This window comes from Labeo rohita, chromosome 10, assembly GCF_022985175.1.
Source record: "Labeo rohita strain BAU-BD-2019 chromosome 10, IGBB_LRoh.1.0, whole genome shotgun sequence".
NCBI lineage: Eukaryota > Metazoa > Chordata > Actinopteri > Cypriniformes > Cyprinidae > Labeo > Labeo rohita.
Window position 1 is genome coordinate 11,463,333 of NC_066878.1, and position 21,029 is coordinate 11,484,361.

Genomic DNA, 21,029 nt, shown 5'->3' on the forward strand with positions numbered 1-21,029 from the left:
GTGGGCTTGTGCTGAGCTGAAAAAAGCTAGTGTCAGAATTACTGTATGCAGAGCTCAAGTTGGTTATTGTTGAAAGAAACAATAACAAATTGACTTCACCATGTGCTTACTTGGAACAAAAGAACCTCGTTCAAGAGCTCTATACCAACATAAGATTCTGTGTTGTTTGCCATTAGTGACTCAGTCTCTCAAGTGTGCATCTCACTTAATTTTCACAAAATCACTTTAGTTTTAAACGAGGTGGCGGAATGGCCTTTAGCTTACAAATAATTAGCTGGCCACCTATTTGGCTCTGAAAAATCACAGTGACTTGCGGAAACTGAGGGTGCACTGACAGAAACGCAACACATCCGGAGGAAAATCTTCAAGAAAAGCAATTAAGAGTCTTTTAATATGCTTCAGCTTTCACAGAGCTGAACTATAGATCACATTGACCTTTATCAAGGCACATGGTGTATATTTTACATGACATGGTTTTAACTTCATTTTCAGGCAGTTATCATACATTTCCGCTACGGAGCGAAATTACAAAGGGGTTGATTTGCTGCTTGCGTGTCAGAGACGAACAAAGCTCTTAGATGAATATAAGATTACCTCAGATTCTCTCAAGGGTTCCATGCACACAGAAAAATGGACGTTTTTGTGCTACCCTAGAAGCAGGCACATTCTGAGAAGGAGGTCTTTGTGACCTGGATTGATCTTGTTTTTATGTCTTGAGAGTTTACTTCCTAAACAGTCTCTCTGGATCATATTTACTATCAGAGTTGGTGATGCTGGAAAAACTATAGTTGCACACACTGTTGTGCCCGTAGTTATCTATTGTTGAAGTAAAGCTGTGTGATTAGCCTACTCTCAGATGTCTTAATCTTATATATTAACCTTTATATCGGGATAGGAAAACAAAAAAGAGTTTTTATGAGTGCACTCAGTCCCTTTAAGGCAAGTCTGTTCACTTTTTAGTTATGCCTCCGGGCAGCTATTTTTTATGCAGGCAACAAACTCTCAACTACAGTTCTTATATACTTGAATAGAGAGAGGTTACTTCAGGACTTATTTTTGAGTAATATAGATTTGCTGTGACTCAGTCGAGCGCTAACATTTTGATCCTGTAATTTGTGAGTTTAATAACAAACATTTTTTTATTTAGAATAATTATCTGCACCTCAGTATTGTAGTACATTATAAAAAAGCATGCAATAACGTGTTGAGTGTAAATTATAATTTTAATTTAAATTATTAAATGGATGCCACCTTTTTGGGACAATAAAGCCATCCCTACACCTACTCGATACTTTATTTTCAACTTTTTGATTGTTTCCTTCATTTTTTTAAATTGAAAATAAATGCCTTTCCGATGTGATTTGAGATTTAAAAAGGGAGAAAAAATGTTTGGCAAAAGGTGGATTCAAACTCGGGTTGATCGTGTCAAAAATACTACAGCACCCACTTTACCATCTCTGCCACTGGAGCTGATGTTTTGCACTGTTTTGTCTTTTGTAGTGTTGACTAGCTTAATCACATGCTGGTGGGCAGAGTAAGTGTGAACAGCCTCTGCCAACAAGAGGAGCTATTTGCACTTAGTGTAAATAGACACGCCATTATTAATTTTAATAAAAATGATTCACGCTAAATACATTATTGCATACTGTTTTATTATGTACTACAATACAGAGTTGCAAATATCTGCCACTTAGTATAAATAGCATAACTACTGTTTATCGGAAAGAAAATACTGCTATTTTCAGTTAGTGTAAATAGCATCTGCGTAATGGCTTAATCCTTTAATTGTTTCCTTGTTTGAATCAGTTGATGGTTTAAATTCTATAAATCTTGTGGTTTGACAATAATGTAACTATTTTTTTAAATACTGTTATATGTCTTTAAATAGCTGGCTTATAAAATATCTTGCTTACATGGGTGGTCTACTGGCTTTTTTTGAAGGCTTGATTGTGTTTATGGGGTGCACTGTAACGTGTTCATGTTTTTTTTTTTTTAAATATCATTATTTTTCACATATTTTACCTTTATTCTACACTGCTTTTCTGTTCTCATAAAAACAATTCCTCCCTCAGAAATTCGCACTGAGCTCAGATTGGTTAGCTGGCCCAGTGTGTTGTAATTCGCTAACAACAACTCTTCTCTAAAGAGCCCCAACATGGCCCCACCCCCTCTGTTGTGTGTTCCCGAGGGCGGGGTATATGTAAATTTCAGGGTTTGTGATGTCACTAACCCAGGAAGATGCTTGTTGTAGTCCCTACCAGCTGTTTGTTGTAGGACTTACAAAGCGAATTCTGCAAAAGACCATTTCTCCCTTTGCATTGAACTTTGAGCGTTGTAACTTTGCAGGTGTTGTTTATGATCAAACAGCCACATTACAAACTAACTAAAGTTAAAAAGGTGAAATCATAATCTATGACCCCTTTAAAGTAGCATTAATAAAAATGTGTATACTTTTTAAGCACAAAAGGTCATGTAGCACAGGTTCTGGGATGCACGTTCACAACGCTATATACTATTGAATCATGTCGAAAGGTCACGCAGAATGTAGGCGGAACCACAGACCCAGTGTTTACAAAGCGAACGCGCAAAGGCTAAGAAAGTGCAAGTAAGTCAAACGCTGTTTACAAACAAAAAGGTACAACATGTCAGACGATTCTGAAGTTGTAGGAGAAAATAAGATGGAGTTTTTCTCCATACTCTACCGTTTTTAGCCAGAGTATACGGACGCTGAACCTAGACGTGATTCGTAGTAGTGATGGGATTTTAAAATGTGGTTGACATTTATTTCTGACAAATTCCCTTGTTCCGATCCTAATGATTTATTTAGCAAATCTTACTACAGATTGTTGTGTGATGCTGTCATGTAGACAAGCTATACAAAGAGGCTGAGACTGAAGCATATGATAGAGATTTATATTGAATCTGACAACAAGCCATGTGAGAGCAGCTCCAGTTACCCATTTCACATACAAAGGAGATGTTTCTTAAAAGCAAAGCTGGGAGAAAATAATAAAAAGTATTTAGTAGTTTTCTTTCAATACATGCTTCATACATCTCTACAATGAATGACCCATGACTAGTCTTAACACATCAGAAACCACACAAAGTGTGGTTACCATATTCCTTTATTTTTCCAAGATATATTCTCTTTCAGATGTAAGAGTGACCCCTTCTACAGATCGACAGGAGTCCAAGTCCCCTTGTTCGGTTCAGAGATTGCCATATAGATGAAGGGACTTTCAGCCTGACGGGGCAAAATTCTTCTCCAGATGCTTAGATCTGAGAGGAGAAAGACAAAGCCAACACTCCGATTCAAAGATTTTAAAGATCATCTTAAATATTTATTAACCCCTTTTGGCTTCCTGACATTTATATGGACATCAAAGAAGTCAGTCTCCAAGCACAAACAGTGGAATAGAATCACCGCTGATCCGCCAGTGAATTTCCCTCAGGTTTTTCTGACTGATAAAATGAATTCAGTATCTTTGAATTCAATGGCCGCAGCGGTTGTGTCAGGGTTTTCATTGTTCTTGTAGTCAACATAGAATAAAATTTGCCATTTCAGATCTGCAGATCTTTTGAAACAGCCGTCGTTTGTCAGTTCTGATCAGTGGAAAGATGGAAACAGGGCTTTGTTATACGTCGGGGATAACTGAAAGCTTACCTTTTACCTTTGCATTTGACAAGCTGTAATCAATTTTGCCAGAACCCCGGTTTGCAGACGGTACTTACATGAAGTTCACTAGGGAGGGAGTCAAACAATATCTTTTCTCTGGCACTTGCAAAAAGGATAGATGAAAAGGTTCCAGAAACTTCTCAGGAGCAAATAACCTCAAACTCATTGCAAAATCCTTGACAGTTTTTCAAAAGGACAAAAGGCTTTTAAATGCAATCAGAGGGCAAAGTTACAACTACCTCAGAAATTCCTATGGAGTACCAGGTTCTATCCAGCAGATGATGAACTGAATTAGTAATTTTCATTAGATGACTGGAGCCATATTGATTTTGTTCTCTGTTGTTTGTTCACAAAGACTTCCACTGAGAAGCTTCCTGTTGTGATGTCTTTTGCCTTGTACTGTATGCCCTTGTTCTCTATCCTCTTCAGTTCTGTCCCTATGTGAACTACTGCGATCTATAAAAAGAACTAGTCTTCTCTACAGCGCCCTCCTTACATGCTGTGACAGTATACAGAGTCAAAGGAGCCTCTAAATTGGGTTTAAATTGACTTGTATGATGACAGTGTTAATTAAAAAGAGTTCAGAGACCTTAAAATGTATGACACGGATTTGAGAGCTCGAATTCACCTTGCTAAGGCTTAAGAGTTACTGAGCACTAAATTTCATAAATATCTTATTCATTCCGAAGTTAAACTTGTTGAACTTTTTTTTCCCCCGCTGAAGGCCCTTCTTCTCGGCAGGAGGTGGCTGTAATGTCTGCTGCCCACGGAGCTGTGCTGAGAGGGCCGTTCTGCCCAGAGCGCTTCGTATTCATAGGTCAAAGGTTGCCATCATTAAAAGTGCCATCACAGAGTTTTGATCTCCTGCGGTCCCCTTTGCCTCGGCTCCTTAATTGAGATTTTTGTCCTCGTTATCCACCCAAGCTGGGCCCTAATATCTATACGTACATGTCTCTCAAAAGCCGACGAACTACTGCTAATGAATGCACACTGCGAAAAAGGATAATTTTACTCAAATTTTGTGGTTACTCTCCATTTTTTTATATTCAAAAGCTTTGGCTCCAAAGGGAAAGTTTGGATGAAGAAACTTCTAGGAACATCAAAGCTGCAGAGGTCCAGCTTTGTTTTAGACCCCATTAACTTTCAATGTACACTCTTAAAAAAAAATAAAGGTTCTTTGATGGTTCCATGAAGAACATTTAACATCAATAGATCTTTTCCATTGTACAAATGATTCTATATAGTGAAAAAAAGGTTACTTACATGTTCATCACACTAAGAAAAAAAAATGGTTCTTTGAAGAACTGTTCACTGAAAGGTTCTTTAGAGAACCCAAAATGGTTCTTCTAGGGTTCTTTTTCAATTTTTTTTTTTTTTTTTTTTGTGTGTGTGTTCCCGAAGAAGAAGAATTATTTTTGGTGAACTGTCACTTTAAATTCTTACATTTGGTCCCTGCTGTCTTTAATATTTGATCACATTAATGATACTTGCACAGGTAACAAACCAATGATTGTAATTCTAGTTTAATTTTCATTATTGTTATCTTAGATTCAGTCTGTGATTGTGTACAACTCAAATTTTTACTCTTGCCAAAATGAGACTATTCAGACTCAGATGTCACAATAATACAACATAATACTTGTGCTTTTGTAGGTGTTTGAATTATGGATTTGAGTTCATGCTTGAGAGTATCATTTATAAGGAGATGAAAAGAAAGGTTGTTGATGGACTTTGAATATTTCAGACCCCCATTCATTCACTGTAATATGGCTATATTGGGTAAAATAATGGATGTAATTATCTGAGAGCAATTGAAAATCATTTTTATCTGGAATTTATGTAAATGATTCATTAAGATTTAGCACTAGCAATTATTTGCTCTCCCAAATAGCCTTTGCCTGTTCTGTATTAGTCTGTCATTGTACTGCCATTGACAAAACTCATCTCTCAAAAGGGCTTTATAAGATCCACTCTAAAAGCTTTATCTGGTGTTATTCAGTTACCTGGCAGTTTTTCTTAGAAATTCTTCTTGTGCATTTTCCTGTTTATCTATAATTATCTTCGACCTTTTTTAATGGTTACTCTCTGCAATTTTAAAGCAGAATGTTCAGTTTTTAGCTATCTAAGATATATTCATAATTTTTTTTTATTTTCCCTCTGGGCTGTTCTGCTTTATTTGGATATATACAGTTATGTGAGTGTGCATAATTTGTATATGTAGGGCCTATGATGCGGAAAACATGGACGGAATCACTGAATCCAGTCATAAAAATGGAATTTACTGTATAACATAGAATGTCACAGAATGTGACAGAAAAGTGGGTCAATGCACTTAACGTGTGCCTGTAAATATAAAGCTGCTAAAATACTATTTAAAGGTGACTTATTATGCCCCTTTTTATAAGATGTAAAAAAAGTGTCTGATGTATTTATGTTAAGTTTTAGCTCAAAATACCCTACAGATAATTTTTTATTTGCCTTATGAAGGCAGCATAAGGGAAAACATTTCAGAGACAAGCAACTTTAGCATCATTAGTTTTACAGAATGCCAAGAAGTGCTTTCAGGAAGGCAATTTGGAAAACTAACAAGTGACTTACCTTTTCTGGAGCTGACGTTCATGCACAAAGTGTTGCTATTGATTCCTAAACACAGAGGGGACTTCACCAATTTTTTTTCGATAATGAAATTTAACCACAGTGTCGTCAGTGACTCAGATAAAGGGAGTCTATGGAGACTCCTGTGTTTGTTGGTGCACCAGAAAACACAACACTTGTAATGCCTCTTTGGCGCTGACATTTTATATCTCCGGTAATGGTGGACTGCTGCTTCTCACTCAGGGCTGTGTCTATGCTAATAGGGCAGAGATCGTCATAAATGGGCGGGACTTTTTCCCTCCGACGACGTGTATGAGGAGAAAATCTAAAATTGCTTGTTCTGAGAGACTGTTCATGACTTCTTGGGATTATAAAAATATGAGTGGGTGGATTTTTACCATTATAGACTCATTGTTTTCCCACACTGCGGCCACACAACTGTGTTCAAACACCTTATAAAAGTGATTTTTGCATAATAGGTTCCCTTTAAATATGAATTCTGCATGTTCTGCGTCTCTGTGTGAATGAATCACGCAAATGCGCGGTTTCGTTTACTGCACACGTACTGAAGCGCGCGACACTCGCAGTGTTTTCAGCTTCTTCTGCCTCAATATATGAGGACATGAACACATAATCTACAACTGTGTTCGTGCTGTCTTAAAATTTTAAGTTTACTCAACTCAAATATCCACGTTTTCATGTAGCACAGCTTAACATTTCATGTTGACTAAACTTAACATTTTAAGGCAGCACGACCACTTTTTTTTTTTTTAAGTTGAAACAACTTTTTTTTATTTTTAACAGTGTAGAACAGCTCTGAGAGTCACTTCATGAGCATTTTACCATTTCTTGTGAGAGAAACTATCGTCAACTATCGTCAACTATCGTCACATAAAGGTCACCACAGCAAACTGTCAAAAAAAGTTTGGTTTAACTTGACACTCTGATAGAAATACATTACTTAATGTAATGATAGCACTACTACTACTAATACATTTAAAACATGATTAAAAAAAAAAAAAAATATATATATATATATATATATATATATACACACACACACAACACAGTATTTCTGGAAAGTACATATATAAATATTATATAAATACACAACACAGTATTTCTGAAAACATAAGTACATAAATATTTTAATTAAATACAATCAATTAATTAATGAAAACATCAAAATGTAATCCAAAAAAATAATGAAAATTGGAATTTGGTAAAAATAAAACTGAATATGACAAAACAATAAAACACATTTCAAAGGGCATTAAGAATGCAATTTTTGTTCAACTTAAATCACTGTAAAATTGCGTATGTTTCATGATTTCAATTAATTAGACATGCTTTTCTATTAACATTTTTTAAATTTAACCATTAAAACAGAGTCAAGAAGATTTACAATGAGAGAGAGAGAGAGAGAGAGAGAGAGAGAGAGAGAGAGAGAGAGAGAGAGAAAATGTAATTTGGGAAAAATAAAACAGATTTCTTAGAGCCCAATATGTAGTGTGTTATCTGAATTTCTATATGTATCTGTGCTGTGTCATGTCCATTTAGTATATATCACAGTTCTAACTGATATAAGGGAAGGGATTTCTCGTGGGTTTTAATTAGCTTGCTTATCATTTTTTACAGCACACTGTCACTTCTCATTAAAACCAAGCTATATCTGAAAAGTTATTCTCGTACGGATTTGCTGTTTTCAATTTTGGACAGTAAAAAGAAGGTTGTTACAGACCACATTTTCGAACATTTTCAAATTTCATTAGTACCCTTTTTTTCTTTTTAATATTATTTTATTTTGTTTTCTTTCATTTTTTCAAACATGACTGACATTCGTCTTAGCAGAAGCTTAGCACAATGTCCAAACTATTTTTTTTTTTTCATTAAAATTAATTTTAAACGAACCTTTCTGTCGCACATTAAAATATCTTAAATTTGCAGAGACTTTTCATATTTTTGATGGTGCTGGATAAAAATCACTCCCCCAACATTTCCCTAATGAGACTTCAGTTTCTAGACAAGGAAATTAAGCAGTTTACCTTCCACCAACAGCTGATGTCAATTAAATTAATAAATGAACGTTGTTAAATAGCCTAAATCATCAAGTGAAAGCAGTGCAGATGTTGCTGTATGCTAATCAGGGAAGTTGAATAGGCACGCTTGATGAGTTTTATTTATTTGAAGGACCAATATCACAACCAAATTCATTAGTTCACAGACCTGCTTTTTAGATGATGAACACCTCTTTAAATGAAAAATAGCATTAGCTCACATTCTGCATTGAATAATGTTTTCTGATGTTTCAAATCTTTTTTTGAATGCTGAGCTTTAGTTATTAGAACTAAACTGCTTCTCTTGAATATGTATGACTGGCTAAACATTCTATATAATTAAACCACTGCTAATGCATTTTAAATGCAAATTATCATGTGAGACAAATTTTATTGCCACTCACAACCTGCTCGTTTTTTTCTTAATTAAAGGCTTTTAAATAGCATTTGTTATGTTAATGCACCAGTTTGCCATAACTACACGCTGATGTAACATGTGCTATTAGTAGTGTTAATAACCACAACTGTGTGTGGTATTGTCATTGCAGTAAAAGAACTCATTAGCATGATATGTCTGTTTGGGTCACTGGCTTTAACCCATATCAGAAGAAGAGACAGTCAGATGAAATCAAAATTTATGTTTTTACCTCCCACTTAAACTTTCAGGTTCAGTTGTTTATTAATAACCCTTTTTTTAATTAAACGGCATTGGATGTTTTGTGCATTTGCAGAGTTTTCAGAAGACTGACTGCGAAAACGTATTGGAAGGCGACTTGCTTTTTTTAAACACTGAAAAATCAAAAACTAGATAGCGTTTGAGAAAGAACAAAATTCAAAGTCTTCATTCAAGTAAACACTTCTTGTCACAATCTTCGACTTTTTCAATTCCGGCACTCAAAGAGTCGTTTTATCTTCACATGCTAAGTAAAAAAAAAAACTACTGAGAAAGTATAATTTGAAAGCAATCCTCTAAGAGATATTCTTTTCCCCATTTTCTGTGAGGACAGTGAAAACTTCCTGCAAACTCAACATTTTCTGCTTGAGAAGAAAATGTTCGGGCATAGCGAAAGGAACAAACAAAGAATAGGGTGTTATTTAAATAACAGATATTGGCAAGCAATCTGTTTCATTAAAGTGATGGTTCAGCCAAAAAAATAACAATTGTGTCATCTAAAAAAAAGTCATAAGGGGGTTGGAACACCATGAGGCTGGCTGACCAAATGAGTATTTTCATTTTGATCAGAACTGTCCCTTTAAGTCACGTTATATCAGAGTTCCTCTCTCTGGATAAGCACAATGGCATTTGGCTTGAGCCATCTAGTGCAAATGTCAGAATTCTCCATCAAGAACTATCTAATTGATTTGTGTTTGCAGACCCCTTTGTGGCACCTGTTGAAAAGGGCAGAGAAGGGAAGGGAAAAGTCTGTGGCCTTTAGCACACAGGCCAAGAGCAGCATCCGCGCACAAATTCAGACATACAGTGCAAACAGCTCAACTAGCAGACATCAACTGGCACTTTTCATAAATACTGTACACTTTGGTGAAACCTGTTTCCACCACTGAATAAAAAAGGCAACTGTGACTTTTTATATCACAATTCTGACTTTTTTTCTTGCAATTCTGACTTTTTTTTCTCAGAATTGTTTGATATAAATATTTCGAGTTTATATCTCACAATTCTGATTTTATAATACAATTGCAACTTAAGTTAACATTGCGAGATATAAACTCGCAATTCTGAGAAATAAACTATTATATCCCGAAATATGAATTTATAACAATTTTCGAGATTATATCTCGCAATTCTGATTTTATAGTACAATTGAGTTAAGTTAAAATTGCGAGACACAAACTCGCATTTGCTTATTTTTGCGAGATATAAGCTTTATTTTTCACAATTGTGAGTTTCTATCACAACTGAGAAAAAAAGTTAGAATTGTGAGTTTATATCTCGCAATTCTTTTCCTCACATTTCTGACTTTATTTCTCAGAATTGCTGCTTTTTCTCAGAATTGAGTTTATATCCTACAGTTCTGACTGTATTATACTCAATTACAAGTTAAGTCAGAATTGTAAGATATAAACTCGCAATTCTGAGAACACATCAGTCTTTTTTTTTACCCTCAAAAGTGAGTTTATATCTCACAATTCTGAAGAAAAAAAAAGTCAGAATTGCGATACAAACTTGCATTTGCAAGAAACAAGTCTGAATTGCAAGTTTTTATCTCACAATTTTGAGTTTGTTTCTTGCAATTTGACATTTATATCACACAGTTCTGAGAAAAAAAGTCAGAATTGCATGATATAAACTCACAATTGTAAGAAAAAAAGTTAGAATTGTGAGATAAAAAGTCACAATTACTTTTTTTTTACCCCAGTGGCGGAAACAGGCTTTAGTTGTGTTTTAAGCATTAGAGGAACAAATCCAATGAATTTTGTTTTTTGAATTAATGAATTATAAACGATTACCCATTCTAATGAAAGCTTAAAAAGTCAAAGCCTAAATTGGATTTAAATGAGAATATTATGTTGGTAGTTTTAAATTTCATTATAGTACAGTCATTATTTTATACAGTCCATTATTCAGTCAAACTGTATGGCACAGCAGGAAGAAATAATGAAGGAAAAACCATGAGATTGTGCACAGGTTATAATTATATTATGCAGGGATGCCATAAAGCGACGTAATTATGCAGTTATATGTCATGATAATATTTTGCTATATACTTATCCTTGCGGATTAATTCTAACTTTGAAAATATCTGCTAATAAGCCTTCTGTGTTCTGCACCAAGTTAAAGCCTGAGTTGCAAGAAAACAAAAATAACAACTTTATTCAACCATTTCTTCTCTTCCTTATCAGTTTTTGACGTATGTTCACAAGAGTATCACAACATACATGTGGTGCTTCTGATGTAGAATAAAGAATTGTTAAATAAAGTCGTTATTTTTGTTTTCAATACGCACAAAAAAATCTCATAACTTCATAACATTGAACAACTGATGTCACATCGACGATTTTAATGATGTCCTTGCTACCTTTCTGGGCCTTAAATGTGTCAATTGCTCTCAGATTTCATCAAAAATATCTTAATTTGGATTCTGAAGATGAACAAAGGTCAACATGAGAGTGAGCAATTAATAACAGAATTTTCATTTTTTGGGTGAAGTAACCCTTTAAAATGTCAACATATTTATAGCTTGCTACCTGAATAATAATCTGCTTTAATTGCACAAATCATCACCTCTTGCAATACTGAAATTTTACTGCCAAAGTAACTTACTATTGACCAAGCATGTAGAGCTGAGGCATCTGCCCAAGTCAAAAATTCAGAGTGTTTACCAGACATGATAAGTCAATAATCAAACATCTGGATGTCTTGTACATATTTAATGTCTAAAATAATAAATTAATAAATCCTCTTGAGTGCCTCTATGTAACAGTGTTATATTTAAGTGTTTCTGCAAAATCAAAATCAAATATTTACTCTGTTGAGCAGGCGAATATTTTTGCCAAAATGATAATTTTTATCACTGCCTTCGTTTTATCATCCCTGCCGTGTTTTTAATATTGCACAACCAGTCATATTTAATGAGCCAAAATAACCAGTACTCTTCCTCTCTACTCTCAATGTTTATTTATTTGTCTGGCTTTGAATTATTAATCGCTCTGTGGAGGTTCAGCTTTGAAGTTTGGTAACATTTTCATAATCATTAAGTAAAGCGCTGCTCCCGCTAGTCTGGGAACTTTACGGGGGTAAAAACAAACTCCAAGTAACAAAACAACCAATTTAAGATTGAGAAAATGAGATTTGAGATGACAATCCATTAGTTACATTTGGCATACAGACCTAATTAGTTATGACTTGGCTTCAGGAATTGATTCTGATTGGTTCAGAATTCAGCGGTCAGTGTTTCACACTGTATTACACTTGATGAAGATGTTTTCAAAGAACGTGTTGTATTTTTCAAACCACTTTATCATTTTGGGTATGTTGCCGACTTGCTGCATCGGGGCCTTTATTTGTAAGCAGAGGCTGATATCAGTTGATATGAAAAGCTCTTATCTCTTTTTATTGTGTTATGACACCGTGCTATTGGCTCTGGATGGAGAGGCTTATTGTGACCACAGACTATATGAAACCTGAACCTGATCGCAGACGTACCAGCGAGACCTGCTTTGCTTTCTCCAGGTGAATGCTTGAGTCTTTCCTTCTGTGTACGCTTTTGCCCAGTAATCAGTTTTACAAATTGCATTCACTGAGTACATGAGATTTGCAGCTTCTCCGTGAAGTCGAAACCTCAGAGCGGCAGAAGTAATCCCTATTTCTGAGGGAGCGAATAAGCTCCGTTTTCTCAACACCTGCTGCAGCCTTTTGGTTTAAAACACTTCTCAGGAGATTCACGAGAGATGTGGGGAGAAGACAAATTATTTAGATGTTAATATAAAGGCAACCCTGAACTTTTCTAGTTGGATATCAGTACAGAGACACCAGGAGCGTCCCCTAGGGAGCCAAAGATGCCACTGCTTCCTTAGAAGATTTAGATGAGGAAAAAACTAAATAAAAAGAATAAATTGTTGAATAAAGCATTATGCTCTACAAGTTGGGGAAGTACAAGAGGAATTGAAGTCAAACCAGTGTAAAATTGACAGACGGAAACAATTTTAACCAATTAGTGAGATGGTTTCAGCAACCACTCAACTTGGATAATTAAAACTGCTGCTTTTTTTACATTTTCTGAGTAAAACAAAATTGCCCCAATACACACAAGTCCATCACAGAAACTGACATGCACAAAAAACAAGAAACCCTGTTCCAATACAACCTTAAAATTGAAGGACGAAAGCTTTTTTCTCACCTATGTCTAAAAATAAAGTGCTCTATTGCCAGCGTCTCTTCTGTGAAATCTACAGTAGCCGTTACACTGCCGATCACATCGCTAGCTGCCCACACATCACATCTGTTAGAGTGAACCCAGTGCTGTGCTCACTTGCAAAAAAAAATATTAGAGAAATACATTCTTCTTCAGCTCTTCTCTCACGTTACTGTATGTGTTCCTTAAACCCATGGATTGTGGAGGCGTTCATTGCACTTTACCGAGAGACAGAGACCAGAAATGAGACGAGAGTCGAAAATTAAGAGCGTTGGTGTTCGCAAGCTGTTTTAAAGTGTAATCTCAGCAGATGAGGATGCAGAGATGGATAAAACTTCTGTTAGTGCTCTCAGCGGTCTAATAGGAGCCTCTTGGATACTGGGTGAGATATGGTGTTAGATGTGGTGTTAGTGGACTGTGAAATGTACTGAAATGCATCTAACTCACTGTCTTATTCCTTAGCATCATCTGAAATATTTTCAGAGGAATTAATGTCTCCTGGACATATTAGCAATTATGGTTTAAATGCAAAGTGTGTCATTTTTTTATGGTACACATTCTTCTACCCCTGCTTAACGTACGAAGGAAATCGTAAGAGACATTTTTTACACATTTCAACTTGACATGTCACAGATTCTATCTATATATCATTCTATCTATCGTTCTATCCATCATTCTGTCAATCTATCTATCGGTCCATTGTTCTGTCTATCTATCTATCTATCTATCTATCTATCTATCTATCTATCTATCTATCTATCTATCTACCTATCTATCTACATCTATCTAGCAGATGAGGATGCAGAGATGGATAAAACTTCTGTTAGTGCTCTCAGCGGTTTAATAGGAGCCTCTCAGATGCTGGGTGAGATATGGTGTTAGATGTGGTGTTAGTGAACTGTGAAATGTACTGAAATGCATCTAACTTACTGTCTTATTTCAATCTATTGTTCTATCATTCTATGGTTCTATCATTCTATCTATCTGTCTTTTTGTCTATCATTCTGTTGTTATATCTATCTATCTATCGTTCTATCGTTCTATTGTTCTATCGTTCTATCATTCTATCTATCTGTCTTTGTCTATCCTTCTATTGTTCTGTCTATCTGTCTCACTGTCTATCTCTGTCTGTCTATCATTCTTTAGTTATGTATATCTATCTGTCTATCCTTCTATTGTTCTGTCTGTCTTTTTGTCTATCGTTCTATCTATCATTCTATTGTTTTATCTATCTGTCTTTTGTCTATCATTCTATTGTTCTGTTTATCTGTCTCACTGTCTATCTCTCTGTCTGCCTATCACTCTGTCTATTGTTCTATAGTTCTATCTATCTATCTGTCTATCTGTCTGTCTGTCTGTCTTTTTGTCTATCGTTCTATCTATCATTCTATTGTTCTGTCTATCTGTCTCACTGTCTATCTCTCTGTCTGTCTGTCGTTCTATCTGTGGTTCTATATATTGTTCTGTAGTTATATCTATCTATCTATCTATCTATCTATCTATCTATCTATCTATCTATCTATCTATCTATCTATCTATCTATCTATCTGTCTGTCTGTCTATCTATCTCTCTGTCTATCGTTCTGTCTGTGGTTCTATCTATTGTTCTATAGTTATATCTATCTATCTATCTATCTATCTATCTATCTATCGTTCTATCGTTCTATCGTTCTATCTATCATTCTGTCTGCCTATCTGTCTCACTGTCTATAGTTCTATCTATCTATCTATCTATCTATCTATCTATCTATCTATCTATCTATCTATCTATCTATCTATCTATCTATCTATTGTTCTGTCTGCCTATCTGTCTCACTGTCTATAGTTATATCTATCTATCTATCTATCTATCTATCTATCTATCTATCTATCTATCTATCTATCTATCTATCTATCTCTCTGTCTCTCTGTCTCTCTGTCTGTCTATCGTTCTATCTGTGGTTCTATCTATTGTTCTATAGTTATATCTATCTATCTATCTATCTATCTATCTATCTATCTATCTATCTATCTATCTATCTATTGTTCTGTCTGCTTATCTGTCTCATTGTCTATAGTTATATCTATGTATCTATCATTAGAGAATTAATACCAGCATTTTTTGAGGTATAATACTATTAACAGAGAACCAGTATAGTATATTCTGATTAACAGAATCAAAAAAACATTTGATAATGTAGGATACAGCAGACAGTTGTATATAGTCAATTGCAAGAATGTACCAAAGTATCTGCAGTTTGTTCAAAAGCATGAGACATTGCTTTTATGATGTGCAGAAGTGACTATATGATGTGAAATTTTAAGAATTTTAGTTGTGATCTGAGAAACGTACCAAAACAACTGAGAAAAAACGATTTTTATCAAAACGTTTTTATCTGTCTGTCTGTCTGTCTGTCTTTTTGTTTATCGTTCTATCTATCATTCTATTGTTCTGTCTATCTGTCTCACTGTCTATCTCTCTGTCTGTCTATCGTTCTATCTGTGGTTCTATCTATCTATCTATCTATGTATCTATCTATCTATCTATCTATCTATCTATCTATCTATCTATCTATCTATCTATCTATCTCTCTGTCTGTCTATCGTTCTATCTGTGGTTCTATCTATTATTCTATAGTTCTATCTATCTATCTATCTATCTATCTATCTATCTATCTATCTATCTATCTATCTATCTATCTATCTCTCTGTCTGTCTATCGTTCTATCTGTGGTTCTATCTATTATTCTATAGTTCTATCTATCTATCTATCTATCTATCTATCTATCTATCTATCTATCTATTGTTCTTTCTGCCTATCTGTCTCACTGTCTATAGTTATATCTATCTATCTATCTATGTATCTATCATTAGAGAACTAATACCAGCATTTTTTGAGGTATAATACTATCAACAGAGAACCAGTATAATATATGCTGATTACAGTTTTTCTCAGTCGCTTTGGTGCATTTCTCACAACACTATTTACATTTGCACAACAGTTAATGCATTTCTCAAAACAATTAGTACAAACTGCAAAACCTAGCTGATAACCTGCAAAAGCGTGTCACTTGCTCAAAATGGATAGCTCATTCCTCAAAAGCAAGTATTCATGTCAATGAAATGTCAGTGTCATCAAGATGAAAAGTCCTGACACCATTGTTTATGAACAAGATAGTCAAATGGCTTTGTCATGTTTTCATTATGACAGTTTACTCTGTAAATTTTTTCCAGTGCAAAAAAGTCAGATTTTGGTGACACTTCCCGAAAGTGCTCAAGACAGCACTATACTATTTGCACAGCCATTTGAAAACTACAGTAAAGTTAGACATTACTGTATTTAGTGAGGTATCTGAGTACAAGACACTGAATATGTATGTTTCACATTTTTACTGCATATGCTCTTTGCAGTTCTAATTTATTCAAAGCATTGTGCAAACGAATAAATACACCCTTATTTACAACAAACATAAACTCCCTTTGGGTAGAGCTGTGCACAACTGTAAACAATATTGCAGTACATATTGGAACTGAACCTACAACATACATAGGTCTGTAAATCATTCATGCACATTTGCAGAAATTGTTCAATTTAGAAGACATTTTTAGGAATAAAAAGATTTAAAATTTTTTATAAAATTTGCTTGACAGATTTTGACAACTAGTTCAACATTTTTGTATGTAATGACTCAAGCAATGAAATGAGGACTATTAGTTTTATATGGAATGACTATTCAGCATTCACAAGTTTAGTTAATTTTGACTGACATGACATAAGCAAATGATAATGTTATAAAACAGCAGAGAGTTGTATGAAAGCAATTGATGCATGTCCAAAAGCATTTGCAATTTGTTGGAAGGAATGAGAAACTGCTACTATGATGTGCACAAATGACTAAATGTTGTGGAGGTTGAAGTAAATGTTGTGCAAATGTAAATAGTGTTGTGAGAAATGCACCAAAGCGACTGAGAAAAACTGTAACAGAATAAAAAAAAAAAAAAAAACAAAAAAAAAAAAAAAAAAAACAATTGATAATGTAGGATACAGCAGACAGGCGTATATAGTCAATTGCAAGAATGTACCAAAGTATCTGCAGTTTGTTCAAAAGCATGAGAAATTGCTTTTATGATGTGCAGAAGTGACTATATGATGTGAAATTTTAAGAATTTTAGTTGTAATCTGAGAAACGTACCAAAACAACTGAGAAAAAACAATTTTTATCAAAACTTTCAGACAGCACTTTGTGGAGCCAGGATCCATCTTGATTAACCTTATTTTTTTTGTTTTTGTTTTTTTTCTACCTTAATCAGTTTTTGGGTATGAATCTTTTTGCATTCAGATTCAAATATTTTAATGTTTGTTCGCAATTCAAATTCAGTAACTGAAGTGGAATATATAGCATATTCTTTATTAAATTTTACATGATGCACAACCTGCTTGCCATACATAATTTTCTTAAGAGTGCTAGAACAGCAGTTCTGCTTTACCCAAGACAGAAATCCACAGAAAACCAGAGCGTAGGGTTGTTGATCTTTGTGCCAGGGCCGGTGAGGAAAAGCTCCATAAGGTGGAAGGTGGCGTCGAGGGCATGGAGAGGGCGAGAGAGAGAGGCAGAGCGGGGTGCCCTAATAGCCATATGGGCCCCGCCACCACCGGACCCGACCTGCGGCCGTCCTCGGGACAGATAGCCAGCCAAAGAGAAGAACCATCTGTGCTCAATGCCCTCCATGCCGGAGGGTCATCATCTCAAACTGAGTGTACGGAAACGCCAAGACTTTCTCGCTCTCTCTGTCTCCCTCTCTATCATTGCCTCTGTTTACCCTACATTGTGGCAATGACACAAACTTCCAGCTGAACTTACAGTCCTTGAAATGGTCTGAATGAAAGTGGTGTCAGAATCGGATCACTGAGTATGCTGATCGTTTAACAACCCCATTGTTTGATGCGAAGAAAAGTCCTTTGTGGGAAGTCCACACTGATTCAATTACAACAGCATCAAAGTCACCAGTCACAAGTCATTCTCACAAAACCGTGCGTCCTGTTTATTTTCACAGATGGTGTGATGCCGAGCCATCCCTTGGGCCTCTTATTGTGCATCTTTCAATGCGGTTCTGAACATGCGGTGTCCTACAAAGGTCTCAGGGATGAAGCCACTGAGCAGAGTCTGCAAAATCAAAAACTGTTTTACATGCTGAGTGCAAGCGGTCGGGTCTGCAGAAGTGTCACAGAGTAAAGGACACAAGCTGAAAGGAAATGAAACATGACTCATCTGAAAAGGTGTGTAACGGGTAAAAACAGTCTGTATCGTCTTTGAGATTAAATGTAGGCTTGTTGTTTAAAGGAAAATTTGTTTAGTTACTAGCAATTAAAAGAAAACAAACACCATGGTCAATTACATCCCTCAGGTGACTTGACATTATACTTTTATGATTGCATCATCATTGTAAGTATACTCTAATACAGAACTTGTAAAACTTAAGCCCAGGTCTGCAAGCGAGTCAGTGAAAAAGTGTAAACAAACAAACAAACAAAAACAAAACAATATACACTAACCAAAATTATAAATGCAACACTTTTGTTTTTGCCCTCATTTTTCATGAGCTGAACTCAAAGATCTAAGACTTTTTCTATGTACACAAAAGGCCTATTTCTCTCAAGTATTGTTCACAAATCTGTCTAAATCTGTGTTAGTGAGCACTTCTCCTTTGCCGAGATAATCCATCCACCTCACAGGTGTGGCATATCAAGATGCTGATTAGACAGCATGATTATTGCACAGGTGTGCCTTAGGCTGGCCACAATAAAAAGCCACTCTAAAATGTGCAGTTTTATCACACAGTACAATGCTACAGATGTTGCAAGTTTTGAGGGAGCGTGCAATTGGCATGCTGACAGCAGGAATGTCCACCAGAGCTGTTGCCCGTGAATTGAATGTTTATTTCTCTACCATAAGCTGTTTCCAAAGGCTTTTCAGAGAATTTGGCAGTACATCCAACCGGCCTCACATTCACAGACCATGTGTAACCACACCAGCATCTTCACCTCCAAGATTGTCTGAGACCAGCCACCCGGACAGCTGCTGCAACAATCAGTTTGCATAACCAAAGAATTTCTGCACAAACTGTCAGAAACTGTCTCAGGGAAGCTCATCTGCATGCTCGTCGTCCTCACTGGGGTCTCTGACCTGACCGCAGTTCATCATTGTAACTGACTTGAGTGGGCAAATGCTCACATTCGATGGCGTCTGGCACTTTGGAGAGGTATTCTCTTTATGGATGAATCCCGGTTTTCACTGTACAGGGCAGATGGCAGACAGCATGTATGGCGTCGTGTAGGTGAGTGGTTTGCTGATGTTAACGTTGTGGATCGAGTGGCCCATGGTGGCGGTGGGGTTATGGTATGGGCAGGAATATGTTATGGACAACAAACACAGGTGCATTTTATTGATGGTATTTTGAATGCACAGAGATACAGTGATGAGATCCTGTGGCCCATTGTTGTGCCATTCATCCACGACCATCACCTCATGTTGCAGCATGATAATGCACGGCCTTATGTTGCAAGGATCTGTACACAATTCCTGGAAGCTAAGAAACATCCCAGTTCTTGCATGGCCAGCATACTCACCGGACATGTCACCCATTGAGCATATTTGGGATTACCATAATTTCCACCTATGAATTACAGCTACGCAAAATGCGTGTCCAGGAATGCAGTGGAATGTCTGGTCTACTTTCTCAGGTTTGGCTCGAACGGTTTACACAACAATTCGTTCTGCTCGTGTTTCATGAATGAGGCCCAATGTATTTTTGACTATTGTTAAAAACGTACCTGTGCTACTTAAGACTGTTTTTGTGGTCCAGAGTCACATTTAGCAAATGATTGACAGAGAAAAGTCAATGAAAGCATAATTTTTTGGTCATTCAGCAATGAAGTTGGCAGTGAGTAGGCTATTTATTCAAAGATGGAGGCTGAGATCTAATAGAGAGGTTGAGAGAGAAGAGACCCCAGAACTGCTTGTGCTCTTATTCTGTCTGTCCATGGCAAGCACACACAAGGAAGAATAGAAGCAAGTAAAGTCTTTTTGTCATTGGACAGATCGCTAACTAATTGGGTCCCTGGCGGTCTTAAAAATGTCTGATAACGGCTGTCGTCCGAGCGAGACCCGCTGGTCCAGTCTAAATATAACACAGACACAAACACACATGGATGTACACAAGCACATAGGCTCAGTCCCAACTCAAACAATTCAACATGTTCTGCTCCTTTCAATCAGTGTGCTACGGAAACCACCAAACACACTATCCCACCATCCACTCTTGTGTCTCAATTCACTTCTTAGTGATTATACCAGCTATACTCTTAAAAATGAAGGTGCTTCACAATGCCATAGAAGAACCGTTTTTGTTGAAATAGTTCCATAAAGAACCTTTGACATCTGAAGAACCTTTCTGTTTCACACAGGGTTCACAAGGCTCTTGCTAGTTTTATCAGTACATGTTTACATGCTGATTCACGTCATAGGGAACTAAGAAGCGCAACAGCAAACAACCCAGCAGACGTAAATATGCTCTCTCTCGAACTTTTTGCCACATTATAAGATTTGTATAAACACCAGCTGTGCACAAACTGAAATTATTTTAAGGATGGCATGAAATATGGTACTACAACTTCAGTGAGACACTATTTGCAGTTACTCAACTTGCTTATGAATGTGGGTGTATTGTTTTCCACCACACCACTTTATGTGACATTGAAAAGAGAATGGAGAAAAAAAAAACTAATATTAAAAATGTGTTTGTTATTCGGGAGACGGAATTATTTTTTGATTGCAGCTTTTTGCATAG